This window comes from Leptidea sinapis, chromosome 8 (assembly GCF_905404315.1).
Source record: "Leptidea sinapis chromosome 8, ilLepSina1.1, whole genome shotgun sequence".
NCBI lineage: Eukaryota > Metazoa > Arthropoda > Insecta > Lepidoptera > Pieridae > Leptidea > Leptidea sinapis.
This window is the reverse complement of record NC_066272.1, coordinates 14,871,892-14,893,769: the sequence shown is the minus strand read 5'-3', so window position 1 is coordinate 14,893,769 and position 21,878 is coordinate 14,871,892. Positions and strand designations below refer to the sequence as shown.

General features: G+C 36.0%; 1 long non-coding RNA gene across 1 annotated transcript in view; it reads right to left on the bottom strand.

Annotated features, from left to right (window-relative positions):
* The window catches only part of LOC126965765 (uncharacterized), a 76,612-nt gene that overhangs the window by 2,145 nt on the left and 52,589 nt on the right, over window positions 1-21,878 (bottom strand). Inside the window, exon 2 of the long non-coding RNA XR_007729584.1 lies at window positions 3,349-3,997. This is a non-coding gene — a long non-coding RNA (uncharacterized LOC126965765). The remainder of the gene's footprint in view (window positions 1-3,348; window positions 3,998-21,878) is intronic.

Here is a 21,878-nt window from a genome sequence, read left to right as displayed (position 1 = left end):
CATTTGGTGGTTTGTAAAATGATAACAGTTACTTAGGAAATGTGTGTTCAAGCTAATTTCGACTTACTTGTTAATCATGACGATTCAATTTTCTCAATAGTTCATTTTGGCATCTTATCTCTAAAAGTGCAATGCAATTGCGATGTCACTTAGGATTTTTGTTTTTTCGAGAATACTGTACCGCATCTTAATGGCCAGGCCATATTAATTACCATGTGAACTTTATTGCCCGTCTCGTAACTTAACCCTCATAAAAACAGCATAAACGTACCAGGAATAGTCGCCTACACCTACTATACCACCTCTTCACCGACCAACACCATCGCATCATACAAATCAACAATAATAAATGTCGTAATGAATGTTGATGGCACGTACATTTGCCATGTCTACAATTGTTGTCTGATACGTTCCAATCAATGTCTTGTTAAGGTGCAATGTGCTTGGCTGACTTCTTAATAGAGGATAAGGTTAATTTTATTGAAGGTTCCCATGCCATGTCGAGCAATACGAAAGGAAATTCATTTCATAATGTCTTGTTGTACTTGGTTAAAGTTTTCCTCGCCTGAGAAGTGGAAAAAAATGCAACAAATTTAGATTGTGAGAACCGTGAAAAAATTCGAATTAAAATGTTGGAAATTGGCTGCGAAAATATCAAAATAGCTATTCGAAACACCCCGACATTATAAAGTATATATTAAACAACTTTTACGTCCACCTTTTCTAAGGTTCGATGCCACGAACGATGATGAATGAGGTCAAGACGTGTGTGTTTACTATTGCAGAATAGCGAATTGCTGAGTAGATTTTAATTCAATTTACCATACGTTCTCCAGAACGTTAGTCTAATCGTTCTTCATCATCCATGATGAAATGAATAACAATTTCAAAGTTGCAGATTACCCTGTGTGATTAACTACTAAGCCACACTAGTTTTTTTTATGGAATAGGAGGGCAAACGAGCGTACGGGTCACCTGCAGTTAAGTGATCACCGCCGCCCACATTCACTTGCAACACCAGAGGAATCACAAGAGCGTTGCCGGCCTTTAAGGAAGGTGTACGCGCTTTTTTTGAAGGTACCCATGTCGTAAACACCGCACAAGGAAGCTCATTCCACAGCTTTGTAGTACGAGGAAGAAAGCTCCTTGAAAATCGCACTGTGGAGGACCGCCACACATCCAGATGGTGGGGATGATATCCCAACTTATGGCGTGTCGTGCGGAGGTGGAATTCGGCGGCCGGAATCAAGTTAAACAGCTCGTCGGAACACTCCCCGTGATAAATGCGGTAGAAGACACACAATGACGCGACGTCTCTACGAAACGCCAAGTGATTCAGCCGTTCACAGAGCACTGGGTCCCCGACAAGTCCAGCTGCTCTGCGTTGCACGCGGTCAAATGGATCGAGCTGATACTGGGGGCACCAGACCAGAGATGACAGCAATACTCCATGTGTGGCCGTAGAGTTTGTAGAGCGCTAGAATGTGGGCCGGCTTGAAGTATTGCCGTGCTCTATTAATGACGCCCAGCTTCTTCGAAGCCAATTTGGCTTTGCCCTCCAGATGGCCACAGAATTGGCAATCGCTAGAGATTTCGAGACCCAGTCTTCCGATACAAGGTGAGGCTTTAAGGGAAGTTTTGTTGAAGAGCGGTGATACGACAAATGGGGTGTTTTTAGTGGTAAACGCACATACTTGAGTTTTCTGGGGGTTAAATTGGACAAAGGTTCAATTTACCCCATTCCGCGACCTTCTCGAGAGAGGACTCGATAGAAGACACAAGTTTCTCCCGGCACTGGTCAACGATTTCCCGAGAGAGACCGGGATGGCCCGTGTATACGGCATCACCAGTGCTGTCGTCTGCATAGCAATGTATGTTGGAGGTGTCCAACATATCATTGATATGCAGAAGAAACCGCGTGGGAGATAGCACAGCCTTGGGGCACTCCAGCGTTCAAGGGCTTGGGATTGGAGCAATAACCGTAGACAACGACCTGTACCTTACCCAGTGAGGAAGCTGGTGGTTCACTTGCATAAGCTCTCGGGAAGCCCAAATGATGGAAGTTTTGGCCTTTGCTATATCCAGGCTAACTGCCAGGCCTTCCCCCTTGCTTTCAATAGCCGCCGCCCATCTATGTGTTAGGTATACCAGAAGATCGCCAGTCGACCGACCATGGCGAAAGCCGTACTGGTGACCCTCAAGGTATACCAAGAGCTGGCGGTTAATTATGCTCTCCATGATTTTGGAGAGCAGGGAGATAATAGCAATAAGCCTGTAGTTTGCCGGATACGAACTATCTCCTTTTTTTGGATCGGATGGACAAGGGCTGACTTCCATGAGTCAGGGACTACGCCTTTTAAATAAGAGTGCCGGAATAAACGCGTTAGCACCAGTGGCAAGTCAGGGGTACACGTTCTAAGCACGATTGTAGAAATGCCATGCAGCCCGCTCGACTTCCTGACGTCCAACGAAAACAGAGCTCACCGAACAGTTTTCTGTCTTCAGGCATCGAGCTCTGACACCGCGGGATGGTCGGCGGTGTTTTTCCATTGTCGTCAAGAGTCAAGTTGGAGGCAAAAAGAGTGCACAGGAGATGAAGTTACCAAGAGCAGCCTTCGACAACGACCAGAACTTGCGTGTTCCGGTCGGGTAACTGAAAAATGCTTGCCGATTTTGACGACGTCCTTCGATTTAGCACGGGTGATTTGCCGCTTAAAAAATTTGCAGTTTAGATTCTTTGATCCCAGCACCGCAACCAAAGTTTGATACGTCTGTTTTTTGCAATCAGATGCTGCTTTAACTGACGCATCAAACCAGGGATGTGATCTGCCACCGATCGGTAGACTTGTAGTGCCAAACGAGGCGGGTCGCTGGTGGTCTGCGACGTTGGCGTCGGATAGGCAATCCACTCATGACCAGGCAATGGTCGGACGTTCCGAGAGGGGCATCGACAGAGACCTGGTAACTATCGGGATGTGTCGTCAGCAGAAGATCTAATAAGGACGGCATGTGGCTATCCACATGGGATGGCCTCCAGTCCTCAACACTAACCTATGCGAAACATAGCGGCACTAGGCCGCTATTTCACGCCGGTATTCTGTGCGAGTGTGGTAAGTAACCCGGACGAGTCTGGCCCGATTATGCTGACGCATAAGACGGCAGCGTGACTCCCCCACTATCATAAAGTCGGTAGTCGCCTCTTACGACACCCTTGGGCCTGGGACTATCGTATTCTTTTTGCGCCCGGGGAAGCACAGAGCAAATGCTAGAGTTTTAATGGTTAGAATGTAATACTTACATGTTTCCTTAAATTCCATTCTACAATTATTAATCTATTTATTTACTTACAAAGAGACTGATTATCACCATCAACAACATTGTTGCCACTTTCAAGTATTTTGTTATACAATCTTCCAGACTCTGAATCAGTTGAAATCTCATTCGTCTGTCCGTTATTGCCTTGACCAGGCATTCTTAAGTCATTGTTCAAATATGATAATCGAATCTTAAGTATTAAAAGTGGGCTGATAGTAACAATCTCATCATTACTATTAAGAAGCAGTTCAATCAGCTTATCCTCATCGTTTATATCAACCTTTTGTGGTATATGAATCAGTTTAGTTATTGAAGTAGGATTTGTTTCAAGTCCTACTCCAAAACCATCGAGTAACGTTGGATATTCGCGCCCTTGATCATTTTTGATACCATCATCATCAGCTATATATTCTTTACTTAATTGTTCATTAAAAATATCATCACCACTGCTGTGAACTCCATAGCCATTTGAAAGTATAGGTTTTAAATTCAATTTTCTATAAATTTTACTAAGAAGGATATCTCTTTGTTTGTTTTTATCTGGTAGCCTGTTGTTTAAAGTGTTTTTGATTTGGTCACTTATAAGATCATCTAGGTCTTGATCTTCTATCAGAGGAAGTTCATTTGTTGAAGACAGAGCCGCTATTGTAAGTAATAATAGTGGAAGCATGGACTGCTGCATCTGAAACAAACAAAGATAACGGTTAATTAAAATTCTTAAGCATTTTATTGTGTAGTTAGCCGGCTGAGGGATCGCATGCCACTCTAAACTAACTAATTTGTTGTGGAGCCAAAAATAAAAAAAATGTGGGGTTCTCATTAATAGTCGGTGATCACTTAAAGCCAAAATTTGTATTCGTACTTATTTGTTGAATTCTCTCCAATATTAATTCCTGCTTTGCTCGATTCACTGCACAAACAATCAATCATGAGAAAATTTGATGCCCATTTCTCGGATTATTTTGAAAAGAGAAATCATATCATCTATATACTGTATCTATATACTGTAAGTTTACTATGTTTTGAAAGTATTGGTTTTATTCTAGTTCAAATTATTTGAGGTTAGGTACTTATGTTATTTCGTTTCAGACATTTATATCATCTTAATATTTATTTAGCCGTAACTATCTCATTATCACGTATTGGAAGTGCATGGAAAACATTCTAGAGTTTGGAAGATATATTCAAAAATAAACAAACTTGTATGGTCATCAAAAGAAAAGTCTTCAACACCAGTATTCTGCCTGTATTGACATATGGCTGCCAAACTTGGTCCCTAGCAAAAGCACAAATAAAAAAAATTCAACCGTGTCAGAATGCAATAAATAGAAGCATGATGGGGAAGATACTTTAAGATAGATGAAAAATATCAACCATAAAAAAACACACAGGAGCCAAAGACGTATCTATAACCATTTAGAAACTTAAATGGAAGTGAGCAGGGCATACAATCAGAGGACAGGCAAAATGGACTAAAACATTAATGGATTGATACACAGGTCACACGAAAAGGAAAAGGGGTAGACCTTTCCAAAGATCGGTGGACCAAATAAGAACTGTAGCAGGTGGCACATGGACTAGAACTGCGGGGCATAGAAATTTATGGAGGAAATTGGAGGAGGTCTTTGCCAACAATAGGCAAACAGACAAGGTTGTTGAGGGAGTTTAGATTTCATTTTAAATATAAATATTCTAGGTTAAGTAAAGCACTTTGTATAACTTGTGTGAATAAAGGCTTATATTATTATTATAACTATATCATACATTATTTATAGGTACTCTTGTGTAAAATAGACTTATAAAGACGGTATATCAATCATCTATTCTAAAGCATTTATTAACCTTTTGTGCTATTTTTAAAGCAGCTAACATACATCACGGGTAGCACGTGGCTTACACGGGTTATTAATGAACAAACGAAAACCATTAATAATAAGCCTTCGAAATATTGTAAGAAATGTTTTCTTCATGATTTTATTAGGTTCTTGGTAGACTTATCGTTTTGGTTTTGAATTTAAACGATAAATTAATATGACATTGCTCCTGAAAGGTCAAAGATCTTGAATGCTGTCGAAGAGCGGTACGGCAAATGATTTTTTTCTGTGGTAAACGCGCATAGTTGAGTCTTCTGGAAGTTAAATTGGACAAGGTACATTTAACTCCATCCTGCGACCTTCTCAAGAGAGCACGCGAAGGAAGAAATAAGTTTCTTGGGGCATCACCAGTAAGTACACCATCCATCCGCAAAGCAATGCATGCTGGTGACGTACAACATATTATCATCGATTTGCATAACAAATGAAAAGCACACAGTTTTGTGGAACTCCAGCATTCACGGGCTTCGGGTTTGAGCAATAACCGTCTCACCTGTATGCTGCACCCAGTGAGGAAGCTGCTGGTCTAGTTGTACAAACACTCGGGAAGCCCAAATGATGGAACTTCTGAGAGAGGTGCCTTGGGCCATACCCGATCAAAGGCCTTGATTGTATCCAGACTAACTGCCAGGCCATCTCCCTTGCTTTTGATAGCCACTGCCCATGTGTCAGGTATACCAGAAGGTCGCCTGCCGACCGAACATGGCGAAAAAAATTTCACCGATGAAAAATTTTTACAATTGAAAGTTTTCCGACTTTCATAACGTGATTCTTACGGTTTTAATATGTATGGGGGTCTTATCAAGAAGTCTCACAAAGCTTATTTTTTTTTAAAGAATGAAGACTTCAGGTATAGTGTATCAGTATCAGTGTAATCAGCTGACATACGCAAACATAAAGAAATGTTAAATATTTAAGAGGACAGGCCATAATCGACCAAAGAGTAAAAATCCCGTTTGGCTATCAAATCAACTAAACTGTATCGAACAATCGAGGCCAAGAGACCAGCTGTTATACTATACAGGGACTCGTTATAAATATCAACCTTGCCTGTGTGTCTTGTGGAAGAGTTGACTATTAAATGGATTGAAGTGTCATATCTATTCCTGCCACCGTCCCCTATTCCCCAACCGTTCCCCCAGCCTTTATCACTTGTGCACTTTAATTTCTAAAGTAACAGATTTACAAAAAACATTTTAGAGAAATTTCACAATAAAAGACACTGAACAATATTTATAGGTTCTTCCCACGATGCTCAACACTGTGGCATTTGTTTATTATCCTTTATTGGTTGAGAGTTTCTTATCAGTCCTTCTCCCCATGTCAAAGCACCTTTACGAACTGATGTAGCTTTACAATGTTTATTTACCAAGTGTTGTTGCAATATTCTATGACATTGTCACTTCCTATGGTGAATGGTAGTTGTATTTCTTACAAGTCTATTGTTTATAAAGGAAGCTATTTATCTATATAACTGGTAAATGGCCATACTTTCCTAACATCGTAACAAACAAAAACCTAATGCCATTTAATGTTTTCCAAACTACATTTTGTGGGCTGTGTTCTATAACGATAATACACAAAAATAGATTTTCATACGGCAAATATTCAAAATTTTTACATTCACACAAACACTAAGTTTTTGATATCAATAATACTTGAAACTATATAATAAAATACCTGACGATGCCCATCAGCTGAAGAAAAACGTAAGCTGAAACTATGTAAGTATTCATCCCTACTATGTGGTAAGACTATAATTATGTGCACACTTAATGAGCCGGTAGTATAAAGTTATTTCGAACAGTGTCGAACCTATCACACAATTTAAATGACAATTCAAATGCCTTCCAAAGGCAATTGTGTGAAAAGGCAAACATTACTGTCGAAACTCCCCACAGTACCGTGAATCTTCTGTTGTGACAACATTTGATAAAACTCTCAAAGCTCGCTTCTTTCATCAGAATTTTTTCATCAACCTATCTTTATGTACTATGTACATTTAAAATGTTGCGTAAAATGAACTCGCCCCTTAAGTAGAAGCAGATCTAATGAAGCATTCCTCTGACACGCTAAGGATGTAATTTGCGAAAACATTTTCATTTCCAGAGACATTTCGTGAATTTAAGGTCTGACATTTAAATGTTAACATATATTAAGGAAGATCTGTGTAATGTTAATTTGGTTTTGTAAATACGTTCCCAAAATATTTAATTACATCGATTTGTCTATGTAGGTTGGGTTAAACTGTGAAATTTATTATTCTTACACATCTAATTCAAGTTCAAATTTAAAATTAAATATTTTTATTCATAATTGGATTTTAAATCACATTAAACGTGAAAAACTACTCAATTCGGCTTCCTTTTTTTTTATAAAATTTGGTTACAATAATAGTACATTATTGCAAAGGCCGGGAAATAGGCAATTGCAGGTCGAGTATGAGTTTGAAGGCCGAGCCGTAGGCGAGGACTTCACTAAATACGAGACAGACAGATAATTGCCATTTCCCGCCGAGGCATATATAGTGCTTTTCTCAAAAGAATGCAGAGAAATAAAACACACTTTTTATATTATAAATTAAATTTAATTTACCTCTGACTTCGCTGGAAGCATTCCATTGCCAATTTGGGCTCTGATCTTAAATCCACTCCACCAGAGTACAATCAATCTCCATTTTACTCTCTGAACCATTGGAACTCATTTTAAATATTATTAAATATATATTTATTAAGTAGGTATGTAAATAACAATTAATCAAGACGAATTTTCAGCTTTGCCGCCCATTTTTTTTATCATCTGTGCCGACAGGCAAACGCATTTATGGCCACGTAAACGCAATTTGTACCAAGCAAAGAGACTATTGTATGCCAAGAATGACAAAAGAGATCTGATCTTTAATTTTCCCAGCACGCTGTTTCATACAATATTGCAGGAGCGTTTTAATGTTCTTAATTCAAAAAACGCTCCTGCAATGGATTTGATTTTCTTTGCCCGGAAATTCGATACTTCGCATGTTCTTTTTTCAAAAATAATGACAATATTTCCATGCATGTTTGAGATAAATCTATTATATATTATGAATTTATTAATTCCCAATATTAAGTGGTATCAAGAATTAAGAAAGACATTTAGGTATGCTATAGTAACCTTCTCATTTAAGCGTTATCTAACAATTCCTTAAAAATTCGTAAGTTCTTGTTAATTTTCTAGGATCTTGTTTTAGGGCATGTCATATCTATAGAGCGTGCTTAAACTTTGCTCAGACTTTACGTACGTAACACTTAGCTGAGTGTAAGCTTAGCATAATCTTTTATTTCGTTTTTATAGTCGAGAGCCGAAATTATGCTGAACTTAAGCTAAAAACAACCCAATGCAAAAGTCAAGTTCGCATTTTATTACACTCAGCTAAGTTAAACATAAGTAAAGTCTGAGCAAAGCCAAGTATCTCTATGGATCTTAACCTCAGGCATATCGTACAAAAAAGACTTACTAACTTGACTTAACTGAGTATAAGGCAATAATTTTATTTATGGAGGAGTTGTTATGTTTGTTAGCTCATAACTTCGTAAATAACTGACCGATTTAATAAACTTTTTCATTGTTTAGAGATAAGATCGTTAAGCGACTAATAAAACTATCTACTCACATTTAAAGGATCCTAATGAAAATACTACCATCGAGCTGATCTGGGCAAGAAGGTAAGTGTAGGTAACTACTTAATAAAACTTCATAGTTTGTGCTCATTGGAATTGTCATGAAAAAGCTCCAAGGCAGGCCTGTCTCACACCGCGTGTAGGTATGGAAATCGTAAGTATTGCTAAAATTCATAATAATAATGTGTCTTATACACATATTATTTTTTTAAATTTTCACTCTATCTAATGAATGAAAAGCAATGTATCTATTCGATAGGTGAGTCGCAAGTAGCCTATTGGCAACTTTACTTGTACATTATGAAACAGAACCTTAATAGTATTACTGTCTGACAAATTACTACCGTGACATTTGGGTCGTTTATCATTTACGAAGTCTTAAGTAGTTAATAATTCATACGGGAAAACCAATTAGCTTCTTGTTAAGGCTGTGTTTTAAAATAAAGAAAAGCTATAATTTCCAATACAGTATTTAGGTGCTCTACACGTACACTATGAAATTTATAATATTAAGTAAGTTAAATAATTACAGTAAGTAGCTTACTTAATTTATAATAAAAGGCATAAAAGGCATTTATTTTCTCTAAATTGATTCCTTTAGAATTCTTTTTGATGTCATTTCTAATATACCTACTAGATACTGCTACCGCTTCGAAAACAAATGGCGCTCTGAGAGAGAAGAAGCGGGGCAAGAAACTCTCTCAGCATTCTTTTTTGCGCTCTTTTTAATAAAAATATACAATATTTTACTATCATTGCTATTGTTATAAAATAATCATCATCTAGTCCCAGACTGTCCGATCACTTAATATCTAGCTGTGGAGTATTAGGATTTGTGACAGAGCCATTTTTTATTTTTTAATAAAATATTAAAATTTATTTATAGATAACGTCTGAACAGTGGCTGGGACTTTATTATAAAAGTGTATACATTTACCCTTAAAGCTATTATGTATCTTATGAAGCTTACTAAAATTAGTTACAAGCAATCCCTTATTTCTAGTGTTATAATTATGAAAATCACTATTAGAGGAAAAAGATGATTTTTGTGAACGTATATTAAATCATAAATGTACAATGAACAGTCATAATATTTATTTCTGTACATTTTCTTTGAGAGACTGCCTATAACCAAGCTGATATATAGCAAGAACAGCTCTCTTTTGCAGAGTAAACACTATATCAATGTCAGCAGCATGACCCCACAGTAAAATATCGTACGTCATTATGCTGTGAAAATAGCAGTCGCAACATTCGTGTACTCTCTAATCTTTCCAACGGCATATGCCGCAGAGCTGAGTGTATCTGCTAGTTGGGAAATATGTGGAACGGTGTACTGAAGATTTTTATCTAACGTGATACCCAAGAAGACCGTAGTGTCCACAAGTTCCAATCTCTGGTCATTTATAAGTACGTTAGTTTGTACCTCCGTTGTGTTTGGTGTAATGAATCGTAAACACTTTTTTTTACTGTTTAAGTGTAGCTTATTTGTATCAAACCAGCGCACTATCTTCGAAAGTTCATTGTTTACCTCGTCATCAATATCTGCACGTCGCTTCATTTTAAAAATAAGTGAAGTATCATCAGCAAACAATCAATCTCATGGCTATCACAAACGGTAGATCGTTAATAGATAGAAGAAACAAGAAAAGACCGAGAATAAAACCCTGCAGAACACCTATTCCTACAGGTTTACCCAAAGTCTGTTTGTCATTTGAATTGACTATCTGAACTCTTTCGTTTAAATATAATATTAACAGATTTAGTGCTCTATTTTTTACTCCATAATGCTTTAATTTTAGGAGTAAAGTTTCGTGGTGGACGCAATCAAATACTTTGGTCAAATCACATAAAATGCCCAATGCATCCTGTGACTCTTCCCAGTCGACAATGATGTGCTCAATGAGTCTAGTACCCCCATTAATTTAATTGTTGATAAGCCCCTAGTGAAACCAAATTGATTTTGTTCAATAATTTACAAAAATGCATTTGTAGCTGCTGAAGCAAAAGTTTTTCAAAATTTTTATTAAAAACAATCAGCACTGAAATAGGCCTGAAATTAGCAGGGTCGAAAGAACTCCACGATTTAAACAAAAGTATAACTTTTCTGTAATTGATAGGGTCAGGGAACACACCCTCATCTATGAATTCGTTAAATATTTTTGATCATTATGCTAACTAACAAAACTTATACCGTCTAATGAATAAACACAGTGTAATGTTACTCCAAGTTTAAAATTAATTCTACCTGTCATGTAATTCTGTAGTGACAAAGGTAAGATCAAGACAAAAAGTTCTAAATTTAGATTAACTTTACACTGCGTTTATGAATAAGACATAGCGGGTTCAACACTTAAGATATTTATGCTTTTCAAGAATCTAACTTTTTTTTATTGAAGAGTATGACAAACGAGTGTACAGATCAACTGATATTATGTTATCGGACCCTTTTTTTAAAATGCGGGCAAATGCGAGTCGGACTGACCCATAAAGGGTTCCGTAGCAGCAAGTAACATAATATAAAAGTTATATAGAAAGGAAAATAATATTATGTTATTTAAATGGAAAAGGCAAAAAATCTTTGCTGAAAATCCTACAGTGCAAATGAGCTCTCATTATTTATACGTATTAAAAAAAACTACTTACTAGATCTCGTTCAAACCATGGATACTATGCGTGGTAATTAGTACATCATATATATTTTTTAGTTTTATCATTCTCTTATTTTAGAACTTACAATGGGCGACACACATTTTACCACTTTGGATGTGTCTCTCAGGCAAACAAAAAAATGTATATTAGAAACCTCAATATAATTTTTGAAAATCTCTCCATAGATACCACACAGGTTTGATAAAAAATTCGGGGATAAAAATATATTAGAAACCTCAATATCAGTTTTGAAGACCTCTCCATAGATACCACACAGGTTTCATAAAAAAAAAAATTAAATGTCAGTTCTAAGTATACCCCCAAAATTTATTGTTTTTTTTTTCTATCTTTTGTGAAAATGTTAATGCGGCTCACAGCATACATCTATTTACCAAGTTTCAACAGTATAATTCTTATAGTTTTGGAAAAAAGTGGCTGTGACATACGGGCGGACAGACAGACAGATATGACGAATCTATAAGGGTTCAGTTTTTTGCCATTTGGCTACGGAACCCTAAAAAGAAAATCCATCCCGATTTAATTGGTTGATGCTTCGTCGATGTCTTCAGTGAAGCTAGTTACTTTGATCTAACAATAGCTAACAATTTTCTAGTTAAACAGATCATCTCGAGTGTCGCAGCGATATAATAATTGTCGATCGCTTTGGATGATTAAATCCAATTAATTGAAACGCTAATTGCAATTAATATTCAAAGAGCAATTTTATTGAATAGGCACAAAGTAATTGAACGCTGCTATAAGAATGGTGACAAAAGTCCTCGTCGATATTATCGATTTGTCTACTTTGTAATAATTTATGTCGTTGACTTTTCGTTTGAAAGTGAAGTGTAGATCAAAAATTAATATTTAGAACTTACGACTTAAAAATTATCAAATCGTATCAAAAGACATTTATTCATTACAATGGGGGGTTTCTTTGCATAGGATGCCGGCTAGGTTATGGGTATACCTACGGCGCCTATTTCTGCCGTGAAGCAGTAATGTGAAAGCATTACCGTGTTTCGGTCTGAACCTACCTTGGCATACTTGTATTGGCATACTTGGCGTCGATATATCGAGCGACGTTCAGTTCCGTGGTCAATTGGAAGAGAAGGCCAAACTGGCCTCAAAAAAGTTTGGTGCACTCAGTAAGACGAGACAGTACTACACAAAAATCCACCGCCTGCAACTTTATAAGGCGCAAATTCTCACATGGAGTGCTCACCTCTGGGCGGGTGCTCCCCAGTACCAGCTTCTTCCATTTGACCGCATACAACGAGGAGCGGCTCGAATCATCGACGATCAAGTCATCTCAGATCGGCTTGATTCTCTAGCATTGCTTAGAGATGTGGGTTCTCTCTGCATCTTCTACCGCATTTATTCTTTAAAGCCTAAATTGACTCTGAATATGGACAATTCACTCTAGTTATAACCGTTTTTCTGTAAATTGAAATAACTAGCAGTTCTAAAAAAAGATTTTTTATAGTGTATGATACGTCGGATGGTTTTAAACCGACTTCAAATAAGGAGATTCTCAATTCGTCGGTATTTTTTTTATTTTTGTTACCTCATAACTTTCGACTGGGTGAACCGATTTTGATAATTCTTTTTATATTTGAAAGCTGGTACTTCCCGTGTGGTCCCACTGTAATTTGTCCAGATCTGACAATGGCTTCCAAGAGAAAACCATAAAAGTCTTAAATTTGCTATACATACGTATAGCAAAGTGGATGATATATTATATAATTTTTTTATTGTAAAGGATATACTTCAAAGATAGTTTGGTGAGAGTTTGGTTAGGTTCTGATTACGGAATCCATAACAAAGTAACGGAACTCTTCAATTTTTAGGAGCAAATTAATGAGCGATTCTCGGCCAAACCTTTTTTATGGTATCCGGATATTTAAGTCATCTTCCATAAAATAGTTATCATCAAGTAATTGTCGTAGTCGAATATGATGATCAATGGGACTCCTTAACGACTTACAGCAAGGTTGCGATCTGTGGCTGAATTTCTTAATGTATGTAATCAAATTTCAAAGCACTTACGTTCATTTCTGCATTGAAAAATTTAGTATATCTACACATATTTAGACAAATTGTTAGTTAGTGTACTTCAAATTCACTAAAAATCAAAATATAAAAACATTTTTAACAAAAAAACAACCGACTTCAAAAACGCTATTTCAAAACAATTTGTATTGCACAACAATAATATTTCATTTTTTCAAATCACATGTTATAAAAAGAAATCATAAATTCACCTCGGAATATTTAGTTTAAACCTAAATGTTCGCTTAATACTCCTCCAAATATTTTTTTTTTGTCCACCTCGATGAAAAGCTGCCTTTTAGTCCCTGGTACGAGGGACAAAAGTGGCCGATTGTCTCCCGGCAAGAAGAAGAGAGACAAAAAGAGAATTCTCTGCCATCCTCGTACCAGGCACTTAAAGCGAGCTTTTCAACCAGGTTGTAAAATAAACCAATACGTGGGATAAGAAGGATATTGCCATCCGCGATTGTCAGATGATCACCTACTTTTCTCCCTAGGTGCGTAATAGAGTAACACATAAATAAAACACTTTTTAAAGGATTAAAACGCGTATAATTGTAACTGTGTTTTACATAAGATTTTACGTAAAAGCTATATTTTTAATATTATGTATTTTAGTTAAACCGACGATTCGTGACCTTTTCAGATCACGTTGGGGACTGAAAACGTGATCTGGAAATAACTTTTTGAAAATGCAGAAAAAAATATAACATCAGATGGTTGTCTTAATTTCGTTTAGTCATCAATTATTATTAATTGATAATTATTTTAACCCTTATATACGACTCGTACGCCCTGGTCACTCGCCCTCGCCCTAGAACAAGGTTACTGGCATGCCAGCTCACACACACATATGTACAAACAAGTCTTTAATACTTTATTTTCAATTAATATGAAATACAATTTTGTTTTTATTACGTCCTTATCAGAATTAGAAAATGCTTAAACTTATACTGAGTTGTAACATCCGAAATGGGAAAGCCTGCAGTCCTAAGATTACAAACTCTGGCTTAGTTTAGGCTTCAGTAATCCATCTCGTAATTAACTGTTTATTTCATTTGTACTGGCATTTTAATGAAATAAAAATAAAAAACCTTTTTTTCCATACTAAATTACAAAATAAAATTAAAGTAAATTAAAAATAATATTATTATTGTTAGAATCTCAGCTCAAGTCTAATGTATTAAACAAAGCGAAAAGTTTTATTTTAGTTACATTTTGTTTATTACTTAATATAGGCCTCTCTTTTACTGAAGGCTTCATCCATTTTGTTCCATATTATACGGTCTTTGCCCAGTATTAGCCAGTCTTTTCCAGTATTTTCCATTATATCATCAGCCCACATTCTACACGGTCTTTCAAATTTTCTAATAGGTATCGGACCTTTCTATTTCGGTGTCTTGCATTTTAAAGTCAAAGTCAAATTATATTTATTCAAGTTGGCTTAAAGTAAGCGCCTTTGAAATTATATGAACGTTTGTTAGTAAAAAGTAGAGCTCGTGAGAAGAACATACAAGAAACTCAACGACTACTCTTTTCAGTCAAATAGAGTTTTTCACAATGGCTGTAATATACATAAAAAAATAGTTTGTGAGGTGAGGTGCTGCATCAAATATATTATTCGTGTTAAGATATATTTTATATGAAATTAATATTTCATAAAATGTGAAAAAGACTTAGTAAATATAAATTGGATGCATCAACCTTTAGAGCTTGAATTCAATGTTTGATTGTGCAATTGTGTTGAGAAAATAAAGTCATTATTAATGTAGGTAGATGTAAATTTCCGTTTTGTCCCAATTACCTTCTAACAACACTAAAACGCAAATTGCATAACGCTTAAAACTAAAGAGCTTCGTTAAGTTTTACTACTGCTGTAGCCTTGACCCGTTCGTAATCATCGGCTGGAAAATTTATGTAGCTTCAGTCAGTATTCATATGTGCCAGCAATAAACTTATATCTTAATATATATGTCGCAGGGAAATGATAATAACAGAGATTTGGACAATTCACTAAGTGATTTGATCAAATCACGGTGTATGTTTAAAGACTGTAAAAGTTTACATATAAATTACGTGTCACGTTGTTTGTCCGCGATGGACTCCTAAACTAATGAACAGATTTCCATGCGGATTACTTCATGGAGTGCAGTTAAGTCCAACTTGAGAGATAGGATAGTTTTTATTTCGATTTGGGACCCATAATTATTTTTTCACTACACCTGCGCGGAAAGTTCCCTTTTTTGCCCTGTATTCCGGGAGGAAAAAGCGAACTTTCCCTTACAGATGTGGTGAAAAATCGTATACGCAACACGGGAGGGAAAAAGGCCTACTTCCCTCCCTAGTGATGTAATATATTATTATTTCTAATATTTGTTTTATATGGACATATTATCTACGAGACAATTTATTGACGCACGGTTTGACAGTTCTGCTGTGAAACAATTTCATTATAACAACAGGGAGCATATTTTACGAAATGATTCTCAATGTTATGATATATTATTGAGAAATTCATAAAAAACAATATTTTATTTATTATGTCCAGAACAGCGTCTGTCGGGTCAGCTAGTAATATATATAATTAAAACATGAATTGCTTTGGTTTTATGAGAAATAGTGAGGGGATGAACGAGCCTGAACTGATGATATCCCCATTACAGTACCTCTCAGGATGATTGAAAAACCAAAAATAAGCTACTATTTGCTAGAAACGGTTATAACCATAATGAAATTAAAACCAGGAACAGACATAAACTTACTATGCCTACTACTCTGCTAAGCCGAGTTAGTAAGCCTTTTGTGGGGGCTATGTATATGCTTTTACAACAAGATCCCAGAAAATGTTCAAAGAAATGATAACGAAATTCAAAATTGTTAAATCACGTTTGTGTGGTAAAGGTTACTATAAAATAAATGACTTTCTTAATGATACCACAGATTGGGAATGAAGCGACCGCCCTCAGGCTAATTATAAATTTTATTGAACGATATTACTCGTACATTGTAACCATATTTTTTGTGTTGTTATCCTTGCAAGTGTATGTGTTTAGGTGCAATTATGTGTCTGTGTGTGTGATTAAACTGAGAAAGTAAATGTGTGAAAGGAAATTCCAAGCTGCTTTTATAGAAGAGCTAATCGGTATTTTTAAAGCACCCGATTGTCATTAATTTTAGTTAAAGGTAAAATCAAAATATATCCATATCAAAAATAAAAATGTAAGTTAAATGAAACCAAAACAAAGGAATTTAAAGTTGAAAGTGAAATCAAGAAATATAATATCTTTTAAATAAAACACTTTTAAAGGATTAAAACGCGAGAAATTGTAACTGTGTTTTTACATTAGATTTTTACGTAAATGTTACATTTTTATTATTATTTTAGTTAACCTGACGTTCCAAGACCTTTCCAGATCTCATTTTCAGGAGGACTGCAGATAATAAAAGTATGTAAAAACACAGTTATAATTACAAGTACTTTAAAAAGTGTTTTATTTAAATGTGTAACACTCGCGTTAATCAAAGAAAATACTACATAAAATCTTGCTAAATCTGTCAACAAAAATAAATGAAAAATTGGCGAAATCGTAATAAGGGACGAGACGAGTTGGACGTACAGCTGATGGTAATGGATACGCCCTGCCCATTACAATGTAGTACCGCTCAGGATTCTTGAAAAACCCCAAAAATTCTGAGCGGCACTACAACTGCGCTCGTCACCTTGAGATGAGATGTTAAGTCTCATTCGCCCAGTAATTTCACTAGCTACGGCGCCCTTCAGACCGACACACAGTAATGCTTATTAATTACTGCTTCACGGCAGAAATAGGCGTTATCTTGCGGAAATCCAAAATTATCCAAATGTTTTGACGTTGAGGTCTGGCCGAGACTCTGGCATGAGTCTCGGGTCAAAGTTTGGCGATTCAACATCTCCTGAGGATACGTCGTGTAGAGACGAAACACGTGTCGCATTGTTTGAAGACGAATATTGGCGGAATTAACACTCAAGAAAACTCAAAACATTTGGATAAAGAATTTTGAAGTTGAAAACAAGAAATATAAAATCTTGCAAAATCTGTCCATAAAGTTAAACAATAAAATACGAAACCGTGAATGCTTTTACGGCGTGTACTGCGGCGCCACATGTGGTGACGGTCGTTAGGAGTTACGAGCTTGGCTTCGTCAGGTCAGCTCACTTACGACTGTGTTGTGCACGAAATGTTATTGGATTTGCGGAAGAATGTCACACATTTTAAACTAAGTGGCCTGTTTTTCGCTTTGTCATATGAATTCAAGTACGAAATCAAAACAAAAAACGAAATATCTCAGATAATTTATACGTCTAGATCGACTGTGACAGCCCTAAACACGTCGCAAAAATAGCGGTGAACTGTTAGCCTCTATTTTAAACAAACGCATGCATACTTAAACATATCGCGAGTGTGAGACGTGGCTGTCATGCACGCAAAAGTAATAAACCTGGCCTGCTGTCATACGTTGCATAACAGCAAGAGTCTCTATCTAGGTTCTAGACGTATAAATTATCTATGCTATATAATATATAGAAGCGATTTCCACCCATGTCTTCATCACTATATGTCATGAAACATCAGGTTCAGAGACTTGACATTTGGTAGTAGGTATCTTTCATCGTGTGAGCTAAGAATGGATTTTACAATGTACCATTTAAAAATTATTATAATTATTATTTGTGGTTGGTTTTCCAAGAAATAGAAAAAGTGTGTGTGTACTTAAGTATGCACGCAAGAAGATATACTGTTTTGGCCTAACTTATAATAATAAATCAGTTATTGTTCGTGCTATTCTACGTTTTTAGAAAGAACAATTTTGTAAAAATCTTGCAAAGTTGGCTTTGACAATTAATTATTAAATAAAGAATATGGCTGTACGGGCTTGAACCCTTTGCCTGTCCTAATAGTGGACGAAGAAACCAAAAAAAAATGTCGCAATCGTCAGAAAATTTTAGGAATCAACTTCACCCTGTTACTTTTGTGTTAAAGTGATGCGCGCGCATCTTAAAATTTCAGTCTCATCATTTTTTCATAACGCGCCTAAAGAATTATAACTTCAATCAAATAGATAAATTAATACAAAAAAAAATATCAAACTTATATCATTGCGAAACAAGGCAGAACAATCTTAAACAATTAGTGAAAAGTCAGTTAGATGTAGTTCTAATGAGAATCCCAACTTAGAATAGCATTAAGTTTACCGTCGGGTTGGTAGGTTTGTATTTGTGTTAACACAATTCAGTAGAATTAATTGTATTGTGTGTTCTCACCTCGTGTTTGTTTAGATTTGAAATTACAGCTGTATTTACTTTAGTTAATCCTTACTAATATTAAGGGTTAAAGTATGAAGCCGTTTGTACTGGAAAATAGAAATTCCCTATTTTTAATATAACATATTTATTTAATCGAAATAATTACCATTATTATGTATTTTTGCCTTTATGACTTTGCGATAGAACTGTGGTGGGATTGGGATTCTCATTAGAACTACATCTAACTGACTTTTCACTAATTGTTTAAGATTGTTCTGCCTTGTTTCGCAATGATATAAGTTTGATATTTTTTTTTGTATTAATTTATCTATTTGATTGAAGTTATAATTCTTTAGGCGCGTTATGAAAAAATGATGAGACTGAAATTTTAAGATGCGCGCGCATCACTTTAACACAAAAGTAACAGGGTGAAGTTGATTCCTAAAATTTTCTGACGATTGCGACATTTTTTTTTGGTTTCTTCGTCCACTATTAGGACAGGCAAAGGGTTCAAGCCCGTACAGCCATATTCTTTATTTAATAATTAATTGTCAAAGCCAACTTTGCAAGATTTTTACAAAATTGTTCTTTCTAAAAACGTAGAATAGCACGAACAATAACTGATTTATTATTATAAGTTAGGCCAAAACAGTATATCTTCTTGCGTGCATACTTAAGTACACACACACTTTTTCTATTTCTTGGAAAACCAACCACAAATAATAATTATAATAATTTTTAAATGGTACATTGTAAAATCCATTCTTAGCTCACACGATGAAAGATACCTACTACCAAATGTCAAGTCTCTGAACCTGATGTTTCATGACATATAGTGATGAAGACATGGGTGGAAATCGCTTCTATATATTATAAAGCATAGATAATTTATACGTCTAGAACCTAGATAGAGACTCTTGCTGTTAGGCAACGTATGACAGCAGGCCAGGTTTATTACTTTTGCGTGCATGACAGCCACGTCTCACACTCACGATATGTTTAAGTATGCATGCGTTTGTTTAAAATAGAGGCTAACAGTTCACCGCTATTTTTGCGACGTGTTTAGGGCTGTCACAGTCGATCTAGACGTATAAATTATCTAAGATATTTCGTTTTTTGTTTTGATTTCGTACTTGAATTCATATGACAAAGCAAAAACAGGCCACTTAGGTTAAAATGTGTGACATTCTTCCGCAAATCCAATAACATTTCGTGCACAACACAGTCGTAAGTGAGCTGACCTGACGAAGCCAAGCTCGTAACTCCTAACGACCGTCACCACATGTGGCGCCGCAGTACACGCCGTAAAAGCATTCACGGTTTCGCCTTTTATTGTTTAACTTTATGGACAGATTTTGCAAGATTTTATATTTCTTGTTTTCAACTTCAAACTTCTTTATCCAAATGTTTTGAGTTTTCTTGAGTGTTAATTCCGCCAATATTCGTCTTCAAACAATTCGACACGTGTTTCGCCTCTACACGAGGCATCCTCAGGAGATGTTGACTAGCCAAACTCTGACACGATACTCATGCCAGAGTCTCGGCCAGACCATAACGTCAAAACATTTGGATAATTTTGGATTTCCGCAAGATAACGCCTATTTCTGCCGTGAAGCAGTAATGTGTTAGCATTACTGTGTTTCGGTCTGAAGGGCGCCGTAACTAGTGAAATTACTGGGCAAATGAGACCTAACATTTTATGTCTCAAGGTGACGAGCGCAGTTGTAGTGCCGCGCAGAATGTTTGGGGTTTTTCAAGAATCCTGAGCGGCAGTGCATTGTAATAGGCAGGGCGTATCCATTACCATCAGCTGTACGTCCAACTCATCTCGTCCCTTATTTTCATAAAAAAACGCCTACTTCAATAAATTTTTAAACTTCTTTGTTTGGATAATGCATAAACTCCAAGATAGCTACCGTGAAAAAATATCGTTGCACCGATAATTCGTAAAGATTTAGGCGCTAGTCCAATAATAGGCCAGTACGCTAGCTTATCTGACGCTGTTAAATTGCAAAGATATGTTTTTGGAACATTTGATATGTAAACAGCGCAATTTCTTCTGTTGTCGTCAATGACGTTCTGTAGAACGTCATTGGTTGTCGTATAACTTTCGACGAACACTTTTTCTAAATAATTTCTATGTAGTGGAGTCGCTCCTAATATGCGTTTATAAAACTACCTACCAAAGGTTTAGCGTAAGGTAAAACCTTGGTAAAACTTACTGAGTGGGTGTTTAATGGAAGTTTGGTTATAGAATAATAGAATCAAATTAAACTAAATTAACTATAACGCTATGCCTATTTATCTATATTGAATGCACGCCCCTGATCGTTTCCAAGATTCTCAGCTGACCTTGAATCCAAAATTATTAGATACACAATTTTCAATTTCATTAAACACTAATGAAGTCGCGGGTATTTTTAGCTTATATTGTATCATCAATCATATACTCATGTATCAACTGAAAACGATCGATGTAAGTTGAAGTGTGTAATACACCTGTAATTAAGCCAGCACTTAGAATTTATAATTCATCGTAATGTAATATTATGATTTTGTAATTATATGTCTTGTATGTGTTAAATAAATAAATGAATAGAATTAGTAAAATTAGAATTATGAATGAGACATATTATTCTTGGAAGGTTAACAGCTGTTTGACCTGATTCCTGCCACCGATTTCCACATTCGCACGAAAGTATACACGCTTGTGGCGTTAATTACGTTATCATCCCCAAGATGTGTGGCGTTTCTTCACAGAGTAGTTTTCACGAAATTTTCTGCCACGTAAAACCAAGCTGTGAAATGAGCTCCTTTGTGCGAAGTTTCCAGGACGATTCGACATGGGTATATTAAAAAAATGCGCGTACACCTTTCTAAAAAGCAACGCTCCTATGATTCCTCTCGTGTTGCAAGAGGTTGTGGGCGGCGGTGATCACTTAAGATCAGGAGGTCATTCCAGAAAAAAGATTTATGGAAACTTAAGTCTTTCAAATATTTTTTGGACTTGACTTTAATCATAAAGCACTAAATGTAAAAAAAACA